This window comes from Ursus arctos, unplaced genomic scaffold (genome assembly GCF_023065955.2).
Source record: "Ursus arctos isolate Adak ecotype North America unplaced genomic scaffold, UrsArc2.0 scaffold_6, whole genome shotgun sequence".
Taxonomy (NCBI): domain Eukaryota; kingdom Metazoa; phylum Chordata; class Mammalia; order Carnivora; family Ursidae; genus Ursus; species Ursus arctos.
This window is the reverse complement of record NW_026623078.1, coordinates 83,884,051-83,904,082: the sequence shown is the minus strand read 5'-3', so window position 1 is coordinate 83,904,082 and position 20,032 is coordinate 83,884,051. Positions and strand designations below refer to the sequence as shown.

The window sequence follows — 20,032 nt, the reverse complement described above, 5'->3', positions numbered from 1 at the left end:
AACAAATGCAAAACTGTGTTTGCTTGTGCCCTCGATCCTCTTGGTTATCTTTGGTCTGTTTCCAGTGTCCCTGTAGTGTTTTCTTATTCGTCACTAAATGTTTATTACATTTAATTTGTTTTGCTCCAGTGACTGGAAACTTGTGTGCACTTTTGAAAAATCCCACACCCAGCCCACCTTAGTGCTCTTTCTGGCTGCGGTCCTCCTTCGCCCTCGGGATTCTGTGGTCCTCAGTGGAAGTGGTCTCTCCCACCTCTGTTTGGCATGGAAGGAGGCACCATACATCGAGGGTCTGGAGGGAAGCGGACCGTGGGGGCCACTGATGAAATGACTTACTTACACAGGTAACGGATGCACATGAGAAAAGTCAAATCCTACCGTATCAAAGAGCAAACAGTGAAAAGTCTTCCTTCTCTGCCAGCCTCCCAGCCCCCCTCTCGTGAGTACGTCGGTTCTAGATGTTGGTAGGTTCAGTGGGTGCCCCACGAGTCCGTTGCACTGAGCCTGGCTCTTGGTCTGGCCAGTGGAGGTGGAGCGAGGGGGAGCCGACTGCCTCCCCCTGCTTCCGTCAGTCTTGTCTGGAGCTGTGCCCTCAGGAGGTAGGCTGGAGGTGGCCAGCACTGGGTGGGAGGCATGGCGCCCAGCTTGAAGCTTTGTGGGTGTGGGAATCTGGCCTCATCCCCTCTGGGCTGTGCAGCCCGAGACCTCTCCTGAACCTGTGTTTAGCTCAGTGTCTTCCGTGTGAGAAGGGAACAGCTATCTCACCTGCCTTCCTGTGCGAGCTAGGTGCATTGACACACGTCCGTGCTCCCAGCACTGGCCTGCCGCCAGGGCCAGACCATGACCCGGGACCGAGCAGGGAGCTGTGCAGTCCCTGGGGCTGGAGTCCTCGATGACGAGCTGGTGAACCTTTCAGTCATGGAATTCTAGAGGTGAATTCAGGAGAAAATGGATGTCTTGGGTGAAAAATCTCTAGAAAATAAATGCTATGAAGTAGATAGAAAGGATGGTAAGAAATTTGGTTGTAAAGCTGTAGGAGCTCTGTGTGGCATTTTATTTTATTTTATTTTATTTTATTTTATTTTATTTTATTTTATTTTATTTATTTGTCTTTAGAAGAAAAGCAAAGAACTAGGTTGACTTTTTGAGGGATTTAAATTTCATTCCATCAGGGAATCCTCTTCCTGTAATGGCCAACGACTGAGACTCCTGGCCACCGGGAGCGTGGTGTGAGCCTGAGCCCAGGCTCCTCGGAGAAGGGCGCCCCGGTGGGTGATCCGTGCTGCTGTAGGGGCAGCGAATGGGGGGCCTTGTGGGCTGGGGGTGCCATCCTTGCAGGAACTTCAAGGATGAAGTGTAGGTTGTAGTTTGCAAGACAAGCTGTTAGGCTTTCCAGTGGTACTCAGTGTCATTCCAGTAAACGTTTATTTGAAGCGTGGTTTGTCTTTTATTTTTGCACATTTTTATTGAAATAAGGTAGTTTTAAGTCCATGTTGTAGAATGATGATTGTTAAGGAGTCTTTCAGCCATCTTTTGAATGGATGCTGTAAGAGGGTTGTTTGCCGTGTTCTGGATGCCTCCAGCCTCCCTGGCGACGGCTCTCCTCCCTCCAGTGCTCTCGGCCACTGTTGATATTATTTGTGTGGTCTTTTCCAAGTGTGTCTGTATCGTTAACAAGGGAAAAAGAAAAATATTAGATGTTTCAAAGAGGAAATTCTTTCAAAATGTCGTAGCCTTTTTTAAAAATTGAGGTGAGGGGTGCCTGGGTGGCACAGCGGTTAAGCGTCTGCCTTCGGCTCGGGGCGTGATCCCGGCATTCTGGGATCGAGCCCCACATCAGGCTCCTCTGCTATGAGCCTGCTTCTTCCTCTCCCACTCCCCCTGCCTGTGTTCCCTCTCTCGCTGGCTGTCTCTCTCTCTGTCAAATAAATAAATAAAATCTTTAAAAAAAAAATTGAGGTGAAATTCACACAACACAAGGTATTTTATTTTTTTCTTTAAGGTTTTATTTTTAAGTAACCTCTCCACCCAGAGCGGGGCTCAGACTCACAGCCCTGGGATCAGGAGCTGCACGTTCCGCCGCATGAGCCGGTCAGGCCCCACCACACGATGTCGTGGAGTGAACAGTTCGGTGGTATTCAGTACGGTCACCTCTAGCAAGGCCAGAACATTTTCATCACCCCAGAAGGAATCCCTGTACCCCTTGCCCCGGCCCCAGCCACCACCATTCTGCGTCCTGGCTCAATGAGTTGGGTAATCTCTTTTGGATTGGACTTGGATATTTTATGTAAGTGGAATCCTAAACTGTATGACCGTCTGTGTCCGGCTTTGACGGAGCACGGCGTCTTTCAGGCTCGCGGGGCCTGGGTCGCCCCCATCCCTCTTTAGGCCCAAGTGCTCCGTTGTAAGCACGGCTTACAGTTTGTTTATTTGTTCTGTTGGCGGGCGTGTGGTTGTTTCTACCTTTCCACTGTTGTGAATGCTGCTGCCATGATCGTTCGCGTGCCAGTTGGTGCGTGGAAATATGTTTTCATTTCTCTTGGACACGTACCTGGGAGTGGAATCGCGGGGTGGTACTCTGCGACCGCGGAGCTGCCGGGCTGTCTTCCACGGCGGCTGCACCATTTTACATTCCCACCAAGTGTCGAAGGTTCCGGTTTCCCCACGTCCTTACCGGTACTTACAGTTATCGCTGCCTTTTAGAGAATGAAATTCTTAATGTAATAAGCCATTTTCGTGCAAAGAAAAAATTAGGTTTAAGTACGTTTTGCCCAGATCTGCTGGGTAGCTGTGAAATAGTGTCCAGTCTTCCTGCCAGGATTCAGAGTGTGTTTGGGCCTGGAGAACTAGGAGCACACAGCAAAGCTAAGTGTACTTTAATAGGGCAGGGAAGACTCCGAGAGTTCAGTACCCAGCTTCAGGCCCGTATGTCTAATGGCAAAGATGTTCACTCTTGGGAAAAAGGATGGTGTGCCAGCTATGCATTTGGCATCGTACCTGGCGTGGGGGACACAGCAGTGAATCCACACTCGGGCAGCTTCTGCCCTCTGAGCTCAGTGTCTGAGTCGTGAACACAGACATGAATCAAAGGGTCACCCACAAATCCATGGAAAAGGGCAGATGTTTTTAGTGCAGGTCAGGTGGAGAGCACGTTCCCAGAGCCAAGAGGGCATATGACAGGGAGCATGGCTTGTTGGGCCTGGGAGGGGGCTGGACAGGCCCAGGGTGGAGGCTGCCCTGGGCGCAGTGCTCGTCATCCTGAATGCCAGCAGAAGTACCGTGTGTGTTTCTAAGGGTCCCGCTGGCCACAGGTAGAGAACACATGGGAAGTGGCTCGGGGCTGACCAGCGCGGCCCACCGGGCAGGTGCTTAGGGCAGTGGGTGGAGCAAATGGGGACAGTATCTGGAGATGGCTGACTTTGGGTTGCCTGGCTGCTGCAGGGCATGAGTGGAAGTGATCAGATTTTCGTTGTTTGCAGACTTTGAGAAAAAGTTTTAAAGGGCTTGTTCATAAGGAAAAATTCAAATGTCTCTTTCTCAAAAGAGAAAATGGGAGCCCCCATGGTGATGGGCACCATCACTCCACTCACCAATTCGGTCCAGCCTTGCTCACCTCTTTCTCCCCTTCCCCCTGTCCTCCATTATTTGAAGCTTCATTTCATTGCCTTCCCAGATATTCTATTGACCATGTATCTTGACATCATTTGAGACTTGGGGGAAGTGGCTAAAGTAGTACGGAGTTCCCGTACGAGCTTCCCCCTACGGTTATCTTACGGAATCATGGGACAGTTGCCAACACCGGGAAGTTGACGTTCCTGCAGCAGTGCTGTTACCTAAGCTACAGATCTTAATCCCGCTTGGCTGTTAGTCTGAATGATGTCTGTTTTCTGGACATACCATGTCCATGTCGGGACCTCGTCCGGCCTAGAGGCCCCCACGCATTTATTGTCGCGTCTCTTGCACCCTCCAGTCTGTGACAGTCCCTTGCTTTGTCTTTTGTGACCTTGACGTGGAGCCCTTTCAACGCACCCCCGTCACGTTTTAGTATTTCCCGTTTGGACTTAGAAGCCGCTCTAGGCTCACGTATTTTTTCTACCCGGTCCATTCCGTCAGGGAGTCCTTGTTCCTTTTATTGGAGAATGGTGTAAGCAGGTAGACCGGGGCCCTGGGTGTGTGCTTGGCTGTTGGGGTGTCCTTGTGGTAGACACAGCCAGGAAATATATGTATGTGTTCTCACACATGCACACACATCTGGATTTGTCTGTCCTTCTGTCTGTATATGAAAACCCGTGAGTTCATGCTGATATTTCTGAAACCAGTCCAGTACCACAAGGTTTATTCTGCTTTCCTCTCCCCTTGTTTGTAACTTCTGTACCAGGTAGTGAGAAGTCTGCGTCTCGTTCTGCACGATATTTTGGCATATTTGGTCAGACCTAGTGCACAGAAAGTGGTTTCGGAATTGCTAACCGGTATCCGTGGGAGAAACAAATGTACGGACCAGCGGACCCATGTCTGCACACGGCTCTTTACATGTTTAGCCAAATAATGTGCGGTCAGAGCCTCGTCTTCCAGAGCCCCTCCGTTGGTTCCTCTCCCCTCTGCTCCCTTCTCTCTGACAGTTGCCGTCTGCATTGTGCCTTCAGAGCCCACCTGTGCTACATGGCGTTTCTGTTTGTCTCGTGTCCTTGCCATCGTTCTAGGGTATGAGAATTCGGTTCAGTGTCTGTGGAGGGTAATGAGTAGTCTGAGTGGAAAGCAAGATTGTTATTAGTGTTGCAGTTAAAAATCTGAAACAAAGTGAGGAGAGCCGGAACCCCCAGCCTGCCTATGGGATTGGTCTTGGTGTTGCTCGCGGACTCGCGGAGTTGCTACAAAGACTTGCTACCAAGTATGCGCCAGAGCCTGAAAAGGACTTGGTAACAGCTGCTGCCCGGTGCCAGGTGACGCCCTCTGCTACATGGAGATACTCTGTGTGCCCGGGTCAGCGATAGAGGAGGCTGGGGGGCGGCCTTCCAGGATAAGCAGCCGCGGCCCTTATCGGAGAAGGCGTGCTGGCCTCCGCACCACGCTGTGGGGGCTCCACGCACCCCGCTCCTGGTGTGGGCTGTCACCCCAGGCAGTGTGGCCTCCTGATTCCAGTTTTCCAAAAATTCTTCTCTTCATGATAAGAGGAATACATCTCATCTCAAAGCATTTAGAAGATACTGAAATAAACAAAAAAAAGTCACCCATAATAATCCTTGGGAGGAAGAGTTCATATGTGTGAGGTTATTTCCAGACGTTTTTTTCCTCTTCTCTCCCGCCCCCACCTTCTCAGCCCCATTCATGACCTTCATCCCAGTCTGCTCTTCCAGTGGGGAAGGGGGGAGGGCAGATACTGGCTCCGCTCAGAAATCCGTCTCACATTAGCAGTGAGGATCTGGGCACCACCCCAAATTGTTACTTTCCTTACTCATAAGTTTAAGAATCAGGCATTTTTTTTCTTGTCTTTATTATTTTTTTTTTGAAGACTTTATTTTTGAGTAATCTCTACACCTGTGGGCCTCGAGCTCACAGCCCTGAGCTCAAGAGTCGCACACTCTTCCGACTGAGGCAGCTGGGCGCCCCTAGACATTTTTTCTCCTTCACGTGTATTGGCAGCTGGGATTCACCTACATTGCTAATTTTATGTTGCTGCCGTTCACCTAGTATCTTGAGCATGTGGGGCGGAGGCACCCGTGTTTAAAGTGAAAAGATGATGGCCGTACGTGCAGGTCAGGTGGTGGCCCCCCACGGGACACAGGCCGTGAGCACAGGCAGCTGGGGCCTGATTCCTGACTCCGGGCCCCCTTGCTGTGCAGCACGGCTCCTGTGCCTCAGTCTTCTCTCGAGCTGGAACGGGCGTGGACATTCCTCCTGACCTGGGAGGATTCTGTGGGTTATAAATGGTCTGTGGTAGGCAGTCCTGTTAGCTGCTGGTTTCATGATCCTCCTTCCGCGTACGCCTAGCACACCCCCTTTCCTTCAGAGCACTTTTTCAGTCCCTGGGGAAGTGTTGAGGGGGTGATTTGGCGTCTGTCTCTCACTAACTAGAAGCTGCCAGAGGGCCGGACTGTGTCTCACGGCTGCACCTGCAGCACCTTGCATGGCTTCTGGTTGAGAAGATGTGGAGGCGGAGGGTGCGTGTGTGTGTGCACGTGTGTGTGTGTGCATGTGTGTGTAGGGTGGGGGAATAGACTGCTTAGTAAAACCACATAGGCACTGAGGTATAAACAGTGAATGCTAAAATGTCTTCCCTAAGGGGTTGATCACAGAAGCCCCTACAGTAAGCTGACTTCATTCATGGTGGGGGGGGTTCCATGACACCTGCTAATCTCCTGCCTTGTGGGTGCCCTACCCCAAGGCTGACGGTAGAGAGGAATGGTGCTGTCCCTGGGTTCACATCCTGGCTTCTCTCATCACATTGGCTATCGGTGAGGAAACATTTATGAAGTGGGGATAATGAAAGTACCAATTTTTGTTATTATAGTGAATAACTATTAATATAAAATTACATATCCTGGAATTATCAGCATAATTAATATGGTATATTTTATATATAATATAGAGACATTTAGTTATAACAGATAACTTGATATGTTTGTTTATCTTAATTATTGATCATCATGATTAATTATGTAGTATAATTAATTGTTCTGATTATCATAATTAACAGTTATTACTGTGAAAGCAAAATAGGTTACTACATGGAAAATGCCTCCTGGTGCCTAGCATGTGCTCAGTGCATATTACTTATTATAAGAGCGATTATTTTCGTGGGTAGGAGAAATGATGCAGCTCCTTTGGGGGGGGAAGTATGCGCTTCTTGGGGAATTTGGAAATTACGCTGCACGGTAAGTTTGTGCGGGTTGTGTGTTGCCTGGGGCTGGTGAGGGCTGCCTAAAGCGGGGTGCTGGTATGGCAGGTGGTGGGGTTACTCGGGGAGCTTTCGCTCTGGCCTGGATGATGGGCTGTAGAAATTGTGCCGAGCCGGCTGCGGGGTGCCTGTGCAGGGATGTGGATGACTCGGTGCTGGTGCTGTAGAGCCCCCCAAAGACCCCGCACTGAGCCCCGCAGGACAGCGCGCCTGTCCGTCCACAGAATTTTCCATCGTGCTCCTGAAAGGCACATCTCCCAGCTGAGCTGCCTGGATTAGAGATGGCAGAACGACACAGATGAGTGTGGCACGTGTTTCTCGTAAAACGCCCTTCTTTGAATGGGAACAGATTTTTCTGATTCTTCTAAGTGACTCTTCCCGTATTTGGCCCTGGTTGTTTGTTTGGACACCGTCAAAGTTGTTTTCTAAACAAAGCCCCAGAAGAAACAAAGCAGACACGTTAGCACTGTAACTCAATAGTGTGTCTTAATTGGAAGCAGGCCTCGGTGTGGATGGGATCTGGGGTGCAGGGAAGGGGGACATCTCTGCCTGTAACAAAGGAGAGACCTGGAAATGGACACTTGCAGGAGGCTTGTCTAGATTTTAAAAACAAAACAACCTCCAGAACCACCCTGAACATGTTTAAACTTCATTTAACCTGTGTTTCTCGCACGTGCCCCCTGCCCCTGAACTTGCTGCAGTCCACAGAGCGATTTCTGACCTGATGTGCTGTCCTTCTGTTCCTACAGCATCAGCTATTGATCAGGTAGTCGAGAGGTTCCCTTTTCATTTTGGTACTTTGGCTTTGAGTTCGAGCTGCTGCTGCTCAGATGGTGTTTCGGTGTCACGGAAGCTGTGCTGTGTGCTAGGCAGACACCGCTGGCACCTTGTGGGCCCGGGGACTGAGAGCAGGTGCAGACAGCTGGTGGCAGCTGACCCCTGGCCGACTGCTCCTGGGCCATGAGGACCAGAAGCCTGCACAGTGCCCTGTCACCATCCACTTCACTACTTACTTTAAGAATGTCTGTTTTAAATGCTTGTATTTGACAAATCAGTGCCTTTAGCCTTAGCCTGGGAGTGCTATTTACAGCCTGATTACAGGACTGAGGCGAGTTCATAGTGGAAGTGTGCGGAAGGTGGTGAATAGGTACGTGGCAGGGACCCACAGGGATGGCCGCAGGCCTGTGTGTGATGAAGATGGGAAGGAGAATCACACAACGTGCAGTTGGAGGCTCCGGAAGTGACGTGAGCTGCAGAGTGAAGTTGTCGGGGGTGAGGGAGGAAGTCGGGTCAGTAACAGCAGCTCACGTGGCTGTCCTGCCTGCTGTGCACCTGCTTTAGCTGTGTCGACACATCCCAGTTCGTGCTGCAGGTTAGGCAACTGAGGCACATGGAGGCGCAGGGCCGAGAGCAAGATGTGTCGGAGCCCATACGTGGAGCTGGGCAGCTGCCTGCCCGTTCCAGGACCTTGACCCCATGGGTGTCATGGGGACAGGCCAGTGCACCTGCCCCAGGGGTCGAACACACAAGGAGAGTAGCTTGCGTTGCTTTGCCATAATTATGCAAATGTAGAGGACCCTTCAAGAGAACTCTGTGGTAGCATAACCTTCACCAAGGAATAAAGGAAAACATCGACTTGGAATGACTGGGTTTGGATTTTCCAGTGTTTTAATTAAAGAGTAGTCAGTTGAAATTTTTTAAAGAATGCTCTTTCGAATTAATGAATACTGGTTTGAGTTTTACCCCTGTTGCTTTTTTTTTTTTTTTTTTTTTTTTTTACCATGGATCTGTGATGCCCTCTGGTATGCTTCGTGAGGCTGGCCCTGCAGAGCTCTGAGCACTGTGGGGGAATTTCCGTAACCACCCTTTGTTAATATCTCAGGCGTTTTCTGGAGCTACCTCTGCCACTGAATTCTGACAGTACTTCCATATGCTCTTCTTTTTTTAAGATTTTATTTATTTGAGAGAGAGCATGAGCAGGGGGAGTGGCAGAGGAAGAGGGAGAAGCAGATTCCCCACCGAGCAGAGAGTGGGGCAGGGGACTCGATCTCAGGACCCTGAGATCATGACCTGCGGCGAAAGGAGACGCTCAACAGACTAAGCCCCCAGGCGCCCCTTCTTTACGCTTTTCTGAAGGATGTTGACCAGAATTGGGTAACAGGATGAAAGGCCTTTTTGAAGCACAGCTTCGGGACCCCGAGATGGTCTCCCCCTCTGTTTACATGGGAACAAAAAGGGCTACACTGTTTGTGAGCCGTGAGCACCGTGAGCCATGGTGGCTGTTTGGGGCGCCCCTGGTCTGTGCTGTATGTTGCTCACTGTGGTTGGTGCACTGACCTTCACTTAGCCCGTGTCGTCGAGCGCATCTGCACGTCCAGACCCGGTTCCGTAGTGGGCCGGTGGCATTGCTGTCTGTGTGTGCAGTTGGCACGTTAGTGCCCCTGAATTGGGTGGCGGGTGGTTTTACGATTGAGCTGTAAAATGGGAAGAGGAAGGCAGACTTTCTGGCATTTCCAAAAGTGTGCAGGTGATTTCCTCTCTCCTCTTGCTGGATCACCGCCGGCCGAGCCCCCGGGGCTGGTGAGGACCGGTCATCAGGCCTGTAATCCTCCAGCTTAGCTGGGCGGGAAAGCTGTTTGCTCAACTCTTTTCCCTCGTGAAATTTTATGTATTTGGTGAAGTGAATGATGTTTGCTGCTTTTGAGTTGAGCACTTGATAAATAGTTGTTTAAACTGAAGTAACTGAATAAACTTGAAGGTAATGTGATGATCTGCCAAAGCGTCTCCCCTCCCCCTCCCCAAAGCATCAGAACTGTGCGCCGGTCCCTATGACAGGACTCCCAGAGTTCAGTGTTCACACAGACAGCTACTTGCCCCCCTCTCCGTTCTGGGTGGTTTCTGTTGGTGGAGAATATAACCCAGTGAACCCGAAGACCTTTGTAAATTAACTTCATGCCCTGAGGTGTCCGTGGATCCTTTCGCTTGCTCCGGGACAAGCATGGACTGGTTCCACGTGTATTAATGATTAACTCTGTGTTTGTTCTCTTGACACTTTCTATGGTTGGCAGTTTCCTAGAGAGAGGGGACTGACTGACTGGTGCAGTCTGTCCTCCTCCCCGCGGGTGTCAGTGAGACGCCGCACGGGGGTGAGCGCGTCTCCGAGCCCTGCTGGCTGGGTCGCTGCAAACCAGCCACCCACCAGCTGACCCGTGTGGTTGCTGTTGCTGCCGTCGGACGGAGACCGGACCACACACGTCGGCAGCCCCTCAGCGGTTCGGGTTTTCGGCGTGCCCCCGAGAGCTGCGGCTGCTGCCGTCTTGCCCAGAGAGACCCAAGGCAGAGCCCCTGTGTTCTCAGAAAATAGTCTGGATGACGGTCCACACCGCAGAATGGGACGTTCAGACCGTGGTTCTGAAAGCTTTCTGCAGCAGGACCTCTGTGTGGTCTCAGATGATCAAGGACCCCAAAGACCCTTTGTTTATGTGGGTTCTGTCTATTAATGTTCATTGTATTAGAAGTGAAAACCAAGGAGTCTAAAAAATAATGGGCCATAAAGACAATGAAAAATCCGATGTGTATTAATAGATAGTATTTTTATGAAAGATAATTTTTTAAAACAAAAAAGATGTAGTGAAAAGAGCGATATGTTTCACACTTCTTATAAATCTCCTTAAGATTTGGCCAAAAACAAGCAGCAGTTGGCCTCCACATTGAGTCTACTGGAATTTGTTATTTTTGGTGAAGTATAAGAGAAAAAATCTGACCCCACACAGATGTGTAGCTGAAAGGGAGGAATATGTTCGTAGCCTTTTCAGATAATCGTGGATCTGATTCTTTGCTACCACACGCCAGAACTCGACCGGTAGTAGTTCGTTCCTTTGAGAGGGAGAGAGAAAGTATGAGCAAGGTGGGGGGCGGGGGGGTGGTGGGAGCAGACTCCCCACTGAGCACAGAGCCTGACAAGGGGTTTGCTCTCACGACCAGAGCCGAAATCCAGAGTTGGACGCTCGGCCCACTGCAGCAGCCAGGCGACCCTCGACCAGGCGTGCCTTCGTGGAAGCTGGTTGCGGTGCGGGGACTGAAGCCACGTGGGACGCAGAGTGGCCCCGAGCTTAGCGGGGTGCGATCCGGGGGTCACGCGGCCTCACTGGGCAGTCTCGCTTTCCTGTGTTGGCGGGTTTTCCAAACGCTGGCTGTGTCACTGCACACAGACACGCATGCCGCCCCCGGAGGTCCCCGTGCAGCATAGCCGAAGTCTCTCAGGATCTGGAATCTTGAAGCGCGCGATGGCGACGACAGGTTTCCCACGGTTCGAATTTTCTCGTTCAGGCTTGAGTTGCGTCATTGCCTCAGACCCGGGCGGCTGATCTCGGGAGCGCAGGGCCCCTTGGTTCGGCGTCGAGGACGTCTGTCCGCCGCCCAAGCCGTCGTCCCTGGGACAGGAAGCTCCGCTCCCGGCCTGACGCCCTCGCCGCAACCTTTCCTCCATACGGCGAGACGGCCGAGGCTGAAGAGTCCGTGTGTCACAGAGCGGCTGCTGTGCGTCGCTTCACCCGGAGCGCGAGTGGGTCGCTGGCTCCCCCGCCGACGGCGGCCGCATGTTCCCCGGGTGAGCCGCTCCCCGGTCAGCGCCCGCACCCGCCGTCTCCGCTCCTGAGCGTCCGTGTGTGGAGCGTGTTACGCGTTATGCCAGAAATGCTTCTGACCTTGGGAACCCCCCTCGCGGCTCCGGGGACCCCCGGAATTCCTGGGCCGCCCCGAGAATCGCTGAGTCAGGAGGATCCTGAATTCTGCTCTCCCTCCCTCTGCGGCGCGGTCCGTGTGCAGCGCCGGCGGCAGAGGCTGTGAGAGTCCAGGGAGTTGAGCTGCGTCCGGCCTCACAAACGTGCTGTAGTAAACGTGCCCGAGGAGGGGGCCGGGTTTGTCGTGGGGGTTCCCGTGTGTGCGGCCGGCCGGTCTCGCTGCGACAGCTCGGGGGGCTGGGGGCTGCGCCCGCGTCTGCCAGGTCTCGGAGGCGCGCTCCTCGGAGCCGGTGTGGGGGGCGGGTGGGAGGAGGGCTCCCCGCCCCGGCTGCGGAAGGAAGTGGGGCCCATTGGGCTGGGGGTGTTTTGGGCTGTTGGCGGAGGAGCTGGGCTCCCCTCGGGTCACAGAGTCTTCTTTTTGGAAAGAGGCAGCTTCACTGAGTGGTGTCTTTGGTTCGGTGAATTCTGTTGGTGCTTTCTGTGGGAGTGCCTGTAGAACTGCTCCGTGGAGGGATCTTCCGTCTTTACCCGGGGACGCAGGCGGGTGTTCCTCGCTCTCTCGGGGCACCTGGAGTTGGGGCTTCACCTGAGGAAGGCTCGCAGTCCGGAAGTGGCTTCCGTTCCGGGCTAGAACCCAGAATGCGTTTAGAACAGTTTTGTGGGACGTGGGAGGAAGACCCCCCCCTCCCTGCCCCTCCCCTGCTGGTTCTTGTGGCCGCCGTATGTAGACGTAGAGTGTCCTGTCCCTTTCTCCCAGGGCACGGCCGGAAGCCCACTCGGGGTTAGTTGGCGGGTGTGCCCGCATAAGGCTTGGTCTCGGTGGCTGCAGTTCAGGACGGTGGGTATGTGCTTTTGCTAGTAGCTTCTGACCTGCTCTAGAAAAAGATGAGTGAGTGGTGTGACCCACATAGAGGGAAGCGTTCTAACTGATTCTCAACCAGTAGGCATTCACCTCGAGTGTTTGAAAACCGTCGGAAAAGAGCTTGCTGACTGATCTGCTGCCTTGTCGTAGCCCCGGCCCCGGGACAGGCCCGAAACCTTGCCAGGACTTGTCTGCTGCCAGGACTAGGGCAGGGCCCTCGCCTCACCGCCCCTCGTGCTTCTGACCTGTGTCTCCGTAGTCTGTTACCGCGCCTTCCTTTCTCAAAGTTGGAACACCTGCTGTGTGCTGAGCCCTGTGCTAGATGCCGGCGAGAGGCCGACACACACAGTGGGTTCTTGTTCTCAGGGAGCTTGTGCCCTGGGTGGGGGTCAGACAACTAGGGGACAGGTACGTAGTGCGTCCGGTGCAAGGAGTCCATCGTTAGGGTGCTCAGGGAGGTGTTGTTGGACAGTAGAGCCAGCAGGAACAACACCTGTGTGCCGGGTGGGGTGGAGGGCACAGGGCAGGTAAAGCACCCCAAGCCTCGTGTGGCCGGAGCTGCGGCCGGAGGGCAGAGGTGGTGGACAGGGGCCACGGTGCCCTGCTGTGGTCACTCTGCCTCCTCGGCCCGTTGCAGAGGCTGCCAGCTATTTATAGAACATGCTGGAAGCCCCTGGAGCCTGGCATCACGACCCAGTATGACCTCACCAGGCTCACGCCAGCCTCTCCGGCTTCTGCCCTCGTGCCCTTGGTGCCTCTGCTCATGCTACCCTGGAATCCCCTGGTCGTGGTGCCCGTCCTGCCCACCCATTTCCTGCTGCTGGAAATTCCTTCTTTCCAGGATCTGCTCAAAGGGGGTTTCTCATGAAGCCTTGCCAAACAGCTAAGTGAGAATGCCTTGGTCTTTTGTCCAGTCAGAAGCTTATCTCATTGCTCCAGAACAGCCTGATTCCACCTCTCTGACCCCTGCACTGCTGTAGCCCACGGTCAGCATTCATGGAGCCAGCCAGCAGTGGCTGGGGTCCCTGGGAGGTGATGTCAACAGGTCCCACCCCGGTGGGCATAGAGAGAAGTCACAGTACAGTGAGAAGGAGGAGCACTGGATACCGTGGACCGACAGACGGACAGATGGACAGATGAGGTCTTCGTGGTCTCTTCCTCTGCTCAGCTGTGCTAGTCCTGCATGGGAGGACTCTCCCTGAGGTCACTTGGACTGCCCATGGGACCATTTGGAGCACTCTGCTCTGTGACCCAGCAGATGACCCTAGTATCACTCTTTGGAGTGACTGGAAAGTACTAAACCTACAGAAAAGTCCGTCCCTTATTGCTCTCATCTGGCTCCCTTAGCATGTAGGACTTCTGGGTGTTTCAGGGATGGTAGATCAGTGGACCCAAACCACAGACGCTCTGCCGGCCGAGCAGGGGACTCAGTGGTTTTCCTGGAGCCCCGTGGCCACGAGCGAGCATCTCTCGGCGAGGTTGCCACACGACGCCTGCCGTGACCTTGCCTCAGCCCATGACTGCTCCTTGGGGTTTCGGCGAGTGCTGTCTGCTTGGGCGCTCCGCTGTGTCCCTGCCTGCGGGCAGCCTGCTGGGCCTGCGGAGCCGCAGGAGGAGGGCCCAGAGACTCTGTCGGGGAGTCCTCTGGTGCTTGGGAAGAAGAGTGCAGGCCGCGGGGGCTGGTTGTGCAGGACTGGGGTTCCGACCCTGAAACGTGGCGGGAACACCCAGAGTGTGTGCTGAGGGGCATACAGGAAGCCTGTTAACGGAGGGAGAGAACAGGCCAGAATCCACGTTCGGAAGCTTAGCCTGCCTTTTATAACAGCTTTATTTTTTCAAGACACAGCCCACAAAGCCCAGGTGACCACTGTGTTTTGTGTGTTATGGTTAAAGATGAGAAGGATGTTCGTGCTGATAACGCAGTCGGGCGGGCGTGCTCCCTGCCGCGGCCCGCGCAGCAAGGCGCCGGTTCTGTCCCGGGGCGTGGGGCGCTCGGTGCTGAGAGCGCACGGTGATTAAACACTAGCCACAGGCACGTGACGTACGTGTGACCTACAGTTCACCGTTGGACAGCGTGCCAGTAGCGCCTTAAGAACATTCACAGTGTTTGTGAGCCCCGAACTGTCACCCCCCACACCGAGGCCCCGTACCCATTGGCTGCCTCTCTCTTCTCTGCTCGCCCAGCTGCTGACAACTGCTAATCTTTCTGTCTCAGTGTAGTTGCCCATTCTGGACGTTTCATGCAAAGAGAGTTGTACAGATGTGGACTCTGTGCCTCTGCCGTCACCTGAGAGTACCTTCCAAGTTCATCGGTGTCGTAGCAGGTTATTAGGACTTCATTCCTTTTAACGGCCGAAGAATATTCCATCGCGTGGATATACCACATTCTGTTTTATCCATTCGTTTGACAAGACATTTGGGGTTGTTTCCAATTATTGTATTTTTAAATTATAACATTCTTAATTTTCTGTGCCTTGAAGCATTTCCAAAATTATAAATGTGTGTGACAATTTTATCAGGGGATATACAGGGCAGTTTTTCTGTTTTTTCACGCTGTGCTGGAGGCATCAGCTGTTGAACAGTGTTCCAGTTGTCCCACGTTTGCTTTGCGGGAAGGGAGCGCAGTGGGTGGGACCCCCCTCGTGTTGGAAGCGGTCTGCTGAGGGATCTCACTGAGCCCCCGTCTAGAGTTAGAATCTGTCTGCTTCCTTTAGGCAAATCAGAAATGTAGTTGATGTTTGGAGGGACATTGTGCATTGATGGCTTTTCTCTGTGTATGTGATTATGGGAAAATCATGCCATATTTTTAGTAGTAAGCCTGCCTGACTTGTAAATTTCTTACCGTGAACATAACAATTTATAATCATAAAAAAAGGACCTTCTGCGTAATTTGTCATATTGGCCATATTTCGTATATCTGCAGACTTGAAGGCAGGGAGTATTAATAGCAGAGTGGGGCAAGCAGTTATTTTTGACACTGCTTACCCCCACAGGAGTTCATTGGCCTGTCCCTTTACTGATGTCCTCAGCGAGCCTGGCAGCTTCCCCTGCACGAGAGCCACGAGGTTCCCATTCTCGCTTTGCTCTCGGGCCGCCGTGGAGGCCTCTGGGCAGGCTCGTCGCTTTCCCCCCGTTGCTTGCAAGGCCCCTTTCATTCGACTTCCTCAGCCCCATTTGTCGTCACTCGTGTTCCTGTTCAAGTCTGCAGTCTGGGGGGAGATGGCCGGAGGAGGTGTTCGCTGGGCCCTGGCTCCTCGTGCCACGGTGGGGGGCAAAGCTGGCCAGGCACATTCTGAGCAGCCCGAAGCCCTGGGGATAGCCCCAGCCCTCCCCACCCCCCAGAAGATGCACGCGTGCTCATCCACACCGCCTGGTGCCCCCCCCCGCCCCACCCTGGGAACAGCCCGGGCAGGCGTCCCGTCCTAGCCGCCCTGAGCACCGGCCCCGATGCCGTTACGTCTTTGAGACTTTCTGCGGTACTTCTCACTTCCTCATGTGTGCAAGCCGACAGTCTGATGGTCTCCAAAGCATTCTTCCCTCGGCCTCAACCAGGGTTACCACGTGGCCAGTTTATTTCCTTACGGGAACAATTTGAAGGAAATCCTGCACGTGGTCATTTATCCACACGTACTCAGTGTGGTCCCTAACAAATGAGGACACTGGAGACGTGCAATCAAGGACGGGGACGCCCGAGAAGTGGTGTGTTTGCACTAGTGTCTGTACTCACAGTCAGCCGTGGTTGCTCGTGTAACTGGCGTCTCTGCGGAGGTTAACTCCTAGCGAGGAGCTGCCCACGGGGCTGTGCGCTTCTGACTTTCCCCAGTGCAGAGCAAGCGTCGGTCGCTCCGGTGGATTTAGGGACACACGTCTTCCCTGCATCCTCTACTTTCGCCCCCACACTGGAGCTCCTGACGGCCTCTGCTCTGGGCCTGCCGGGTGTGCGTCTGCGCTGCTGTGGGCTGGCGGGGCCGGGGCTCCCTTGGTGCCGCTCCACGCTGTCTCCTCCCGCCAGGGCAGGAATCCTGCAGTTCTTCTGAAAGCCCCAAGCCGTCACAGGTACCTCGCTCCTGCTCGTTGGCCAGGGCAGGCAGGTGGATAGTGGGCTGATTCCAGGAGCGAGCTCCTCACGGGGAGCCTGTGAAAGCTACAGCGTACACGAATGTCCCTGTGTTCAGGGGAAGAAGCCACGTGCACGGTCTGTGTATGTGAGACGCCAGAGTGAGTAAATCCACGGAGACAGGAAAGCAGATCAGGGGTTGCCAGGGGCTGAGGGTAGGAGGGAATGGGAAGTGTGTGGTTTCTCTTTGGGGCGGTGAAAATGTCCTGGAGCCAGACAGTGGTGATGGCCGCACAACATCCTGAAGCCACTGAATTGTCCAGTGTAAAAATGGTTAAGGTGGTCCGTTTTATGTTATGTGACGTCTAATACGATTTCAGAAAACTGACCCTGGGTCATTTTATGCATATTCCTGAGTCCAGATTTCCAAGCTCTGCTTTGAGCTTGAAGGTACCAGCATACTTCACGTTAAGGTGTGCATTCTTTTTTTTTTTTTTAAAGATTTTATTTATTTTTTCGACAGAGATAGAGACAGCCAGCGAGAGAGGGAACACAAGCAGGGGGAGTGGGAGAGGAAGAAGCAGGCTCATAGCAGAGGAGCCCGATGTGGGGCTCGATCCCATAACCCCGGGATCACGCCCTGAGCCGAAGGCAGACGCTTAACCGCTGTGCCACCCAGGCGCCCCAAGGTGTGCATTCTTGATTGGCTCATGACCAACCAAAATGACACCAGGATCCCACCTTATGCTAAATGGGGTCCACCAGGGCACAGGCAACCTGGTCTCTAGTCTTCACCAGCTGCAGAGGGCACCCGGGAAAGCGGCCCCTTCCCCTGCCTCACAGGTATCAGACGAAGCAAGGTCCAGCTAGTGGCTGGAGCCCGACGTGGGTGGAAAATGCCGTAATTGTGTCATTTAAAGATGGCGGTGCCCTGCATCTGGCACAGTCCATCAGCTAAGATATGTGCAAGTACCACTGATTTCTTGTCAGTGTTGAAGAACACAGAGCACGTTTCTATTTATGTTAAGTTGTGGGCTTGTATCTCTTATGGAGGAATTGATTAAAGAGGCCCAACAGTCCTGGGGATTTTATCTGCTGGATTTTCAACAAATTTACTCCTAATTAATTATTCTGACCCAAAAAAATACTGTACCTCTACAGGATGCCGGTGTTCAGGAGTGACATTTCAAATATCTGGCCGCACCAATTGAGAGAGTTTTCTGTGTCTGTCGTTTGGCAAATTTACTTTTAAGTATCCCCGCAGGGAGTTGTACTCCTTCCAAGTGAGGGGATTACAGTCGAATTAGCGCTCCCTGGAATTGGATTGAGCCACGGGTCTCTGAGGCAGGAGCCTTGCTAACGCATGCAGGGAAATTTGACTCGAAACAAAGCTAAAGCTTATGTTACTTAGTCTTTTCAGATGCTTTTCTTGGGATAAGGAACATTCTGGGATTTGTTTTTTTGGTAATAGCACCACGATATTTATTATTGAATGTGTGCCTTGTTTTGTTAACATTAAAATAACACTACTTTACACAAAATACAGGGATTGTAATTGAAAATACACATGGGAGTATTCTTACACTGAAGTCTGAGTTGAAACGCTTGATTGCTAAGTATATTGCTGAGGAGAGGAAATATTTTTGTTTTCCTTTGTTGGTGGCAGCGTTGCAGACATGACCCTGCAGGGACCCAGGCTGGGAGTATTTTGATGTGTAACAAGAATCCATGTTTATCACAAAAAACATATAAACAGCAGCTGAAGTTTTCCCTTCCTAATATTGACTTTTTAACAAAACTCTCTTACTCTCTTTTTTTTTTTTAAAGATTTTATTTATTTATGTGACAGAGAGACAGCCAGCGAGAGAGGGAACACAGCAGGCGAGTGAGAGAGGAAGAAGCAGGCTCCTAGCGGAGGAGCCCGATGTGGGACTCGATCCCGGAACGCCGGGATCACGCCCTGAGCCGAAGGCAGACGCTTTAACGATGCGCTACCCAGGCGCCCCAAAACTCTCTTACTCTCTTTTAAAAAAAAAAAGTGCGGCAGGGGCGCCTGGGTGGCACAGCGGTTAAGCATCTGCCTTTGGCTCGGGGCGTGATCCCGGTATTCTGGGATCGAGCCCCACATCAGGCTCCTCTGCTATGAGCCTGCTTCTTCCTCTCCCACTCCCCCTGCTTGTGTTCCCTCTCTCGCTGGCTGTCTCTCTCTCTGTCGAATAAATAAATAAAAATCTTTAAAAAAAAACAAAAAAACAAAAAACGAGTGCGGCACCTGAGTGGCTCAGTTGGTGAAGCGTCTGCCTTCGGCTCAGGTCCTGATCTCAGGGTCCTGGGATGGAGCCCCAGGGCAGGCTCCCTGCTCAGCTGTCTTTCCTCTCAGCTCCTGCACGTGCTTTCTCTCTCTCAAATAAATAAAATCTTTTAAAAAAAACAAGAGGGGAGACTCTCCTGTGTTCATTGCAGAAAACAGTGGCTATAGAGGGTCCGAATCGTTGGGGTGCACGAAGCCCCTGAGAAGTTTCTGCGTGTCCATGGCGTCTCCCGGGGTGTGCGGGCCACTGAGCGCAGTGTCACCCTGGGGCTCAACATACGGGCCCTACCCGGGCCCAGGGCAGCCTGGCGGCCACAGGCCCATTTGCCGCAGGGGAACGGAGGGTGGGGGCAGAGAGGACCCGGGAGTCTGGCCACCTACCTCTTGCGGGTGCCGCCGCCAGGGCCGCGGAGACGGGCAGAGCCAGAGGTGGTGGCGGGGCCATGCGATGCGCGCAGGACAAGGAGGTCTCTCCGAGAAGGTGGCACTTGAACACAGACCTGGGAGTGAGCGAGCGAGCGGGCCTTGGGGCATGTGAAGGAAGCGAGTCTGGGGGGAGAAAGGCCCAGGCAGAAGCAGCGGGGGGCAAGGGGAGAGCAGGAGGTGGGGGAGGCCAAGCTGGGGCCCCCGCCGCTCCTCCGGACAAGGATGCCTCGGGTGGGTTTGAGCAGAGTTTGCCCTCCAGCCCTTGGCTACTGTGTAGACGAGGGGGGAGTGGGGGGGCAGTTAGGGATCTTGGAGTCACCCCCCCTCCTGGAGGTTCGGACCTGTGTGCTCACGGTGGAGAGGGGGAAGCCGATGGATTCTAGGTCCATGGTACAGTGTCTTAAAGGTAGAGGCCAGAAGATTTAGACATGGGCCAGACGTGAGGGAAAGAGGGGGGACAACACTGTGGCCCTGAGCAGTGGCCTCGTGATTGAGATGAAGACACCATGTGTGCGTGTGAGAGAGAGAGAGAGAGAGGGAGGTAATGCAGGGTCTTGGTGACTCTGTCAGGTGGGTTTGGAGGAGTCGGGGGGTCTGCCTGGTTTGGGGAGGGGCAGAGAGAATGGGAGGATAGGACGCGGAACCGCCTAGTGTGGCCAGCTCGGATCACAAGAGAGGGAGGGCAGGGGAGTAGGTGTGAGCGAGGGCAGTCGTGGCAGCAGGTCCGACGGAGTTGATC

General features: G+C 53.2%; 1 protein-coding gene and 1 non-coding gene across 2 annotated transcripts in view; one reads left to right on the top strand and one right to left on the bottom strand.

Annotated features, from left to right (window-relative positions):
* Positions 1-20,032, top strand: part of AGO2 (argonaute RISC catalytic component 2) — a 111,454-nt gene that overhangs the window by 10,752 nt on the left and 80,670 nt on the right. The gene's annotated exons all lie outside the window — the stretch shown is intronic.
* Positions 5,338-5,469, bottom strand: LOC113248468 (U12 minor spliceosomal RNA). Its single transcript, XR_003313514.1, has one exon. It is a non-coding gene; the product is annotated as a U12 minor spliceosomal RNA (small nuclear RNA).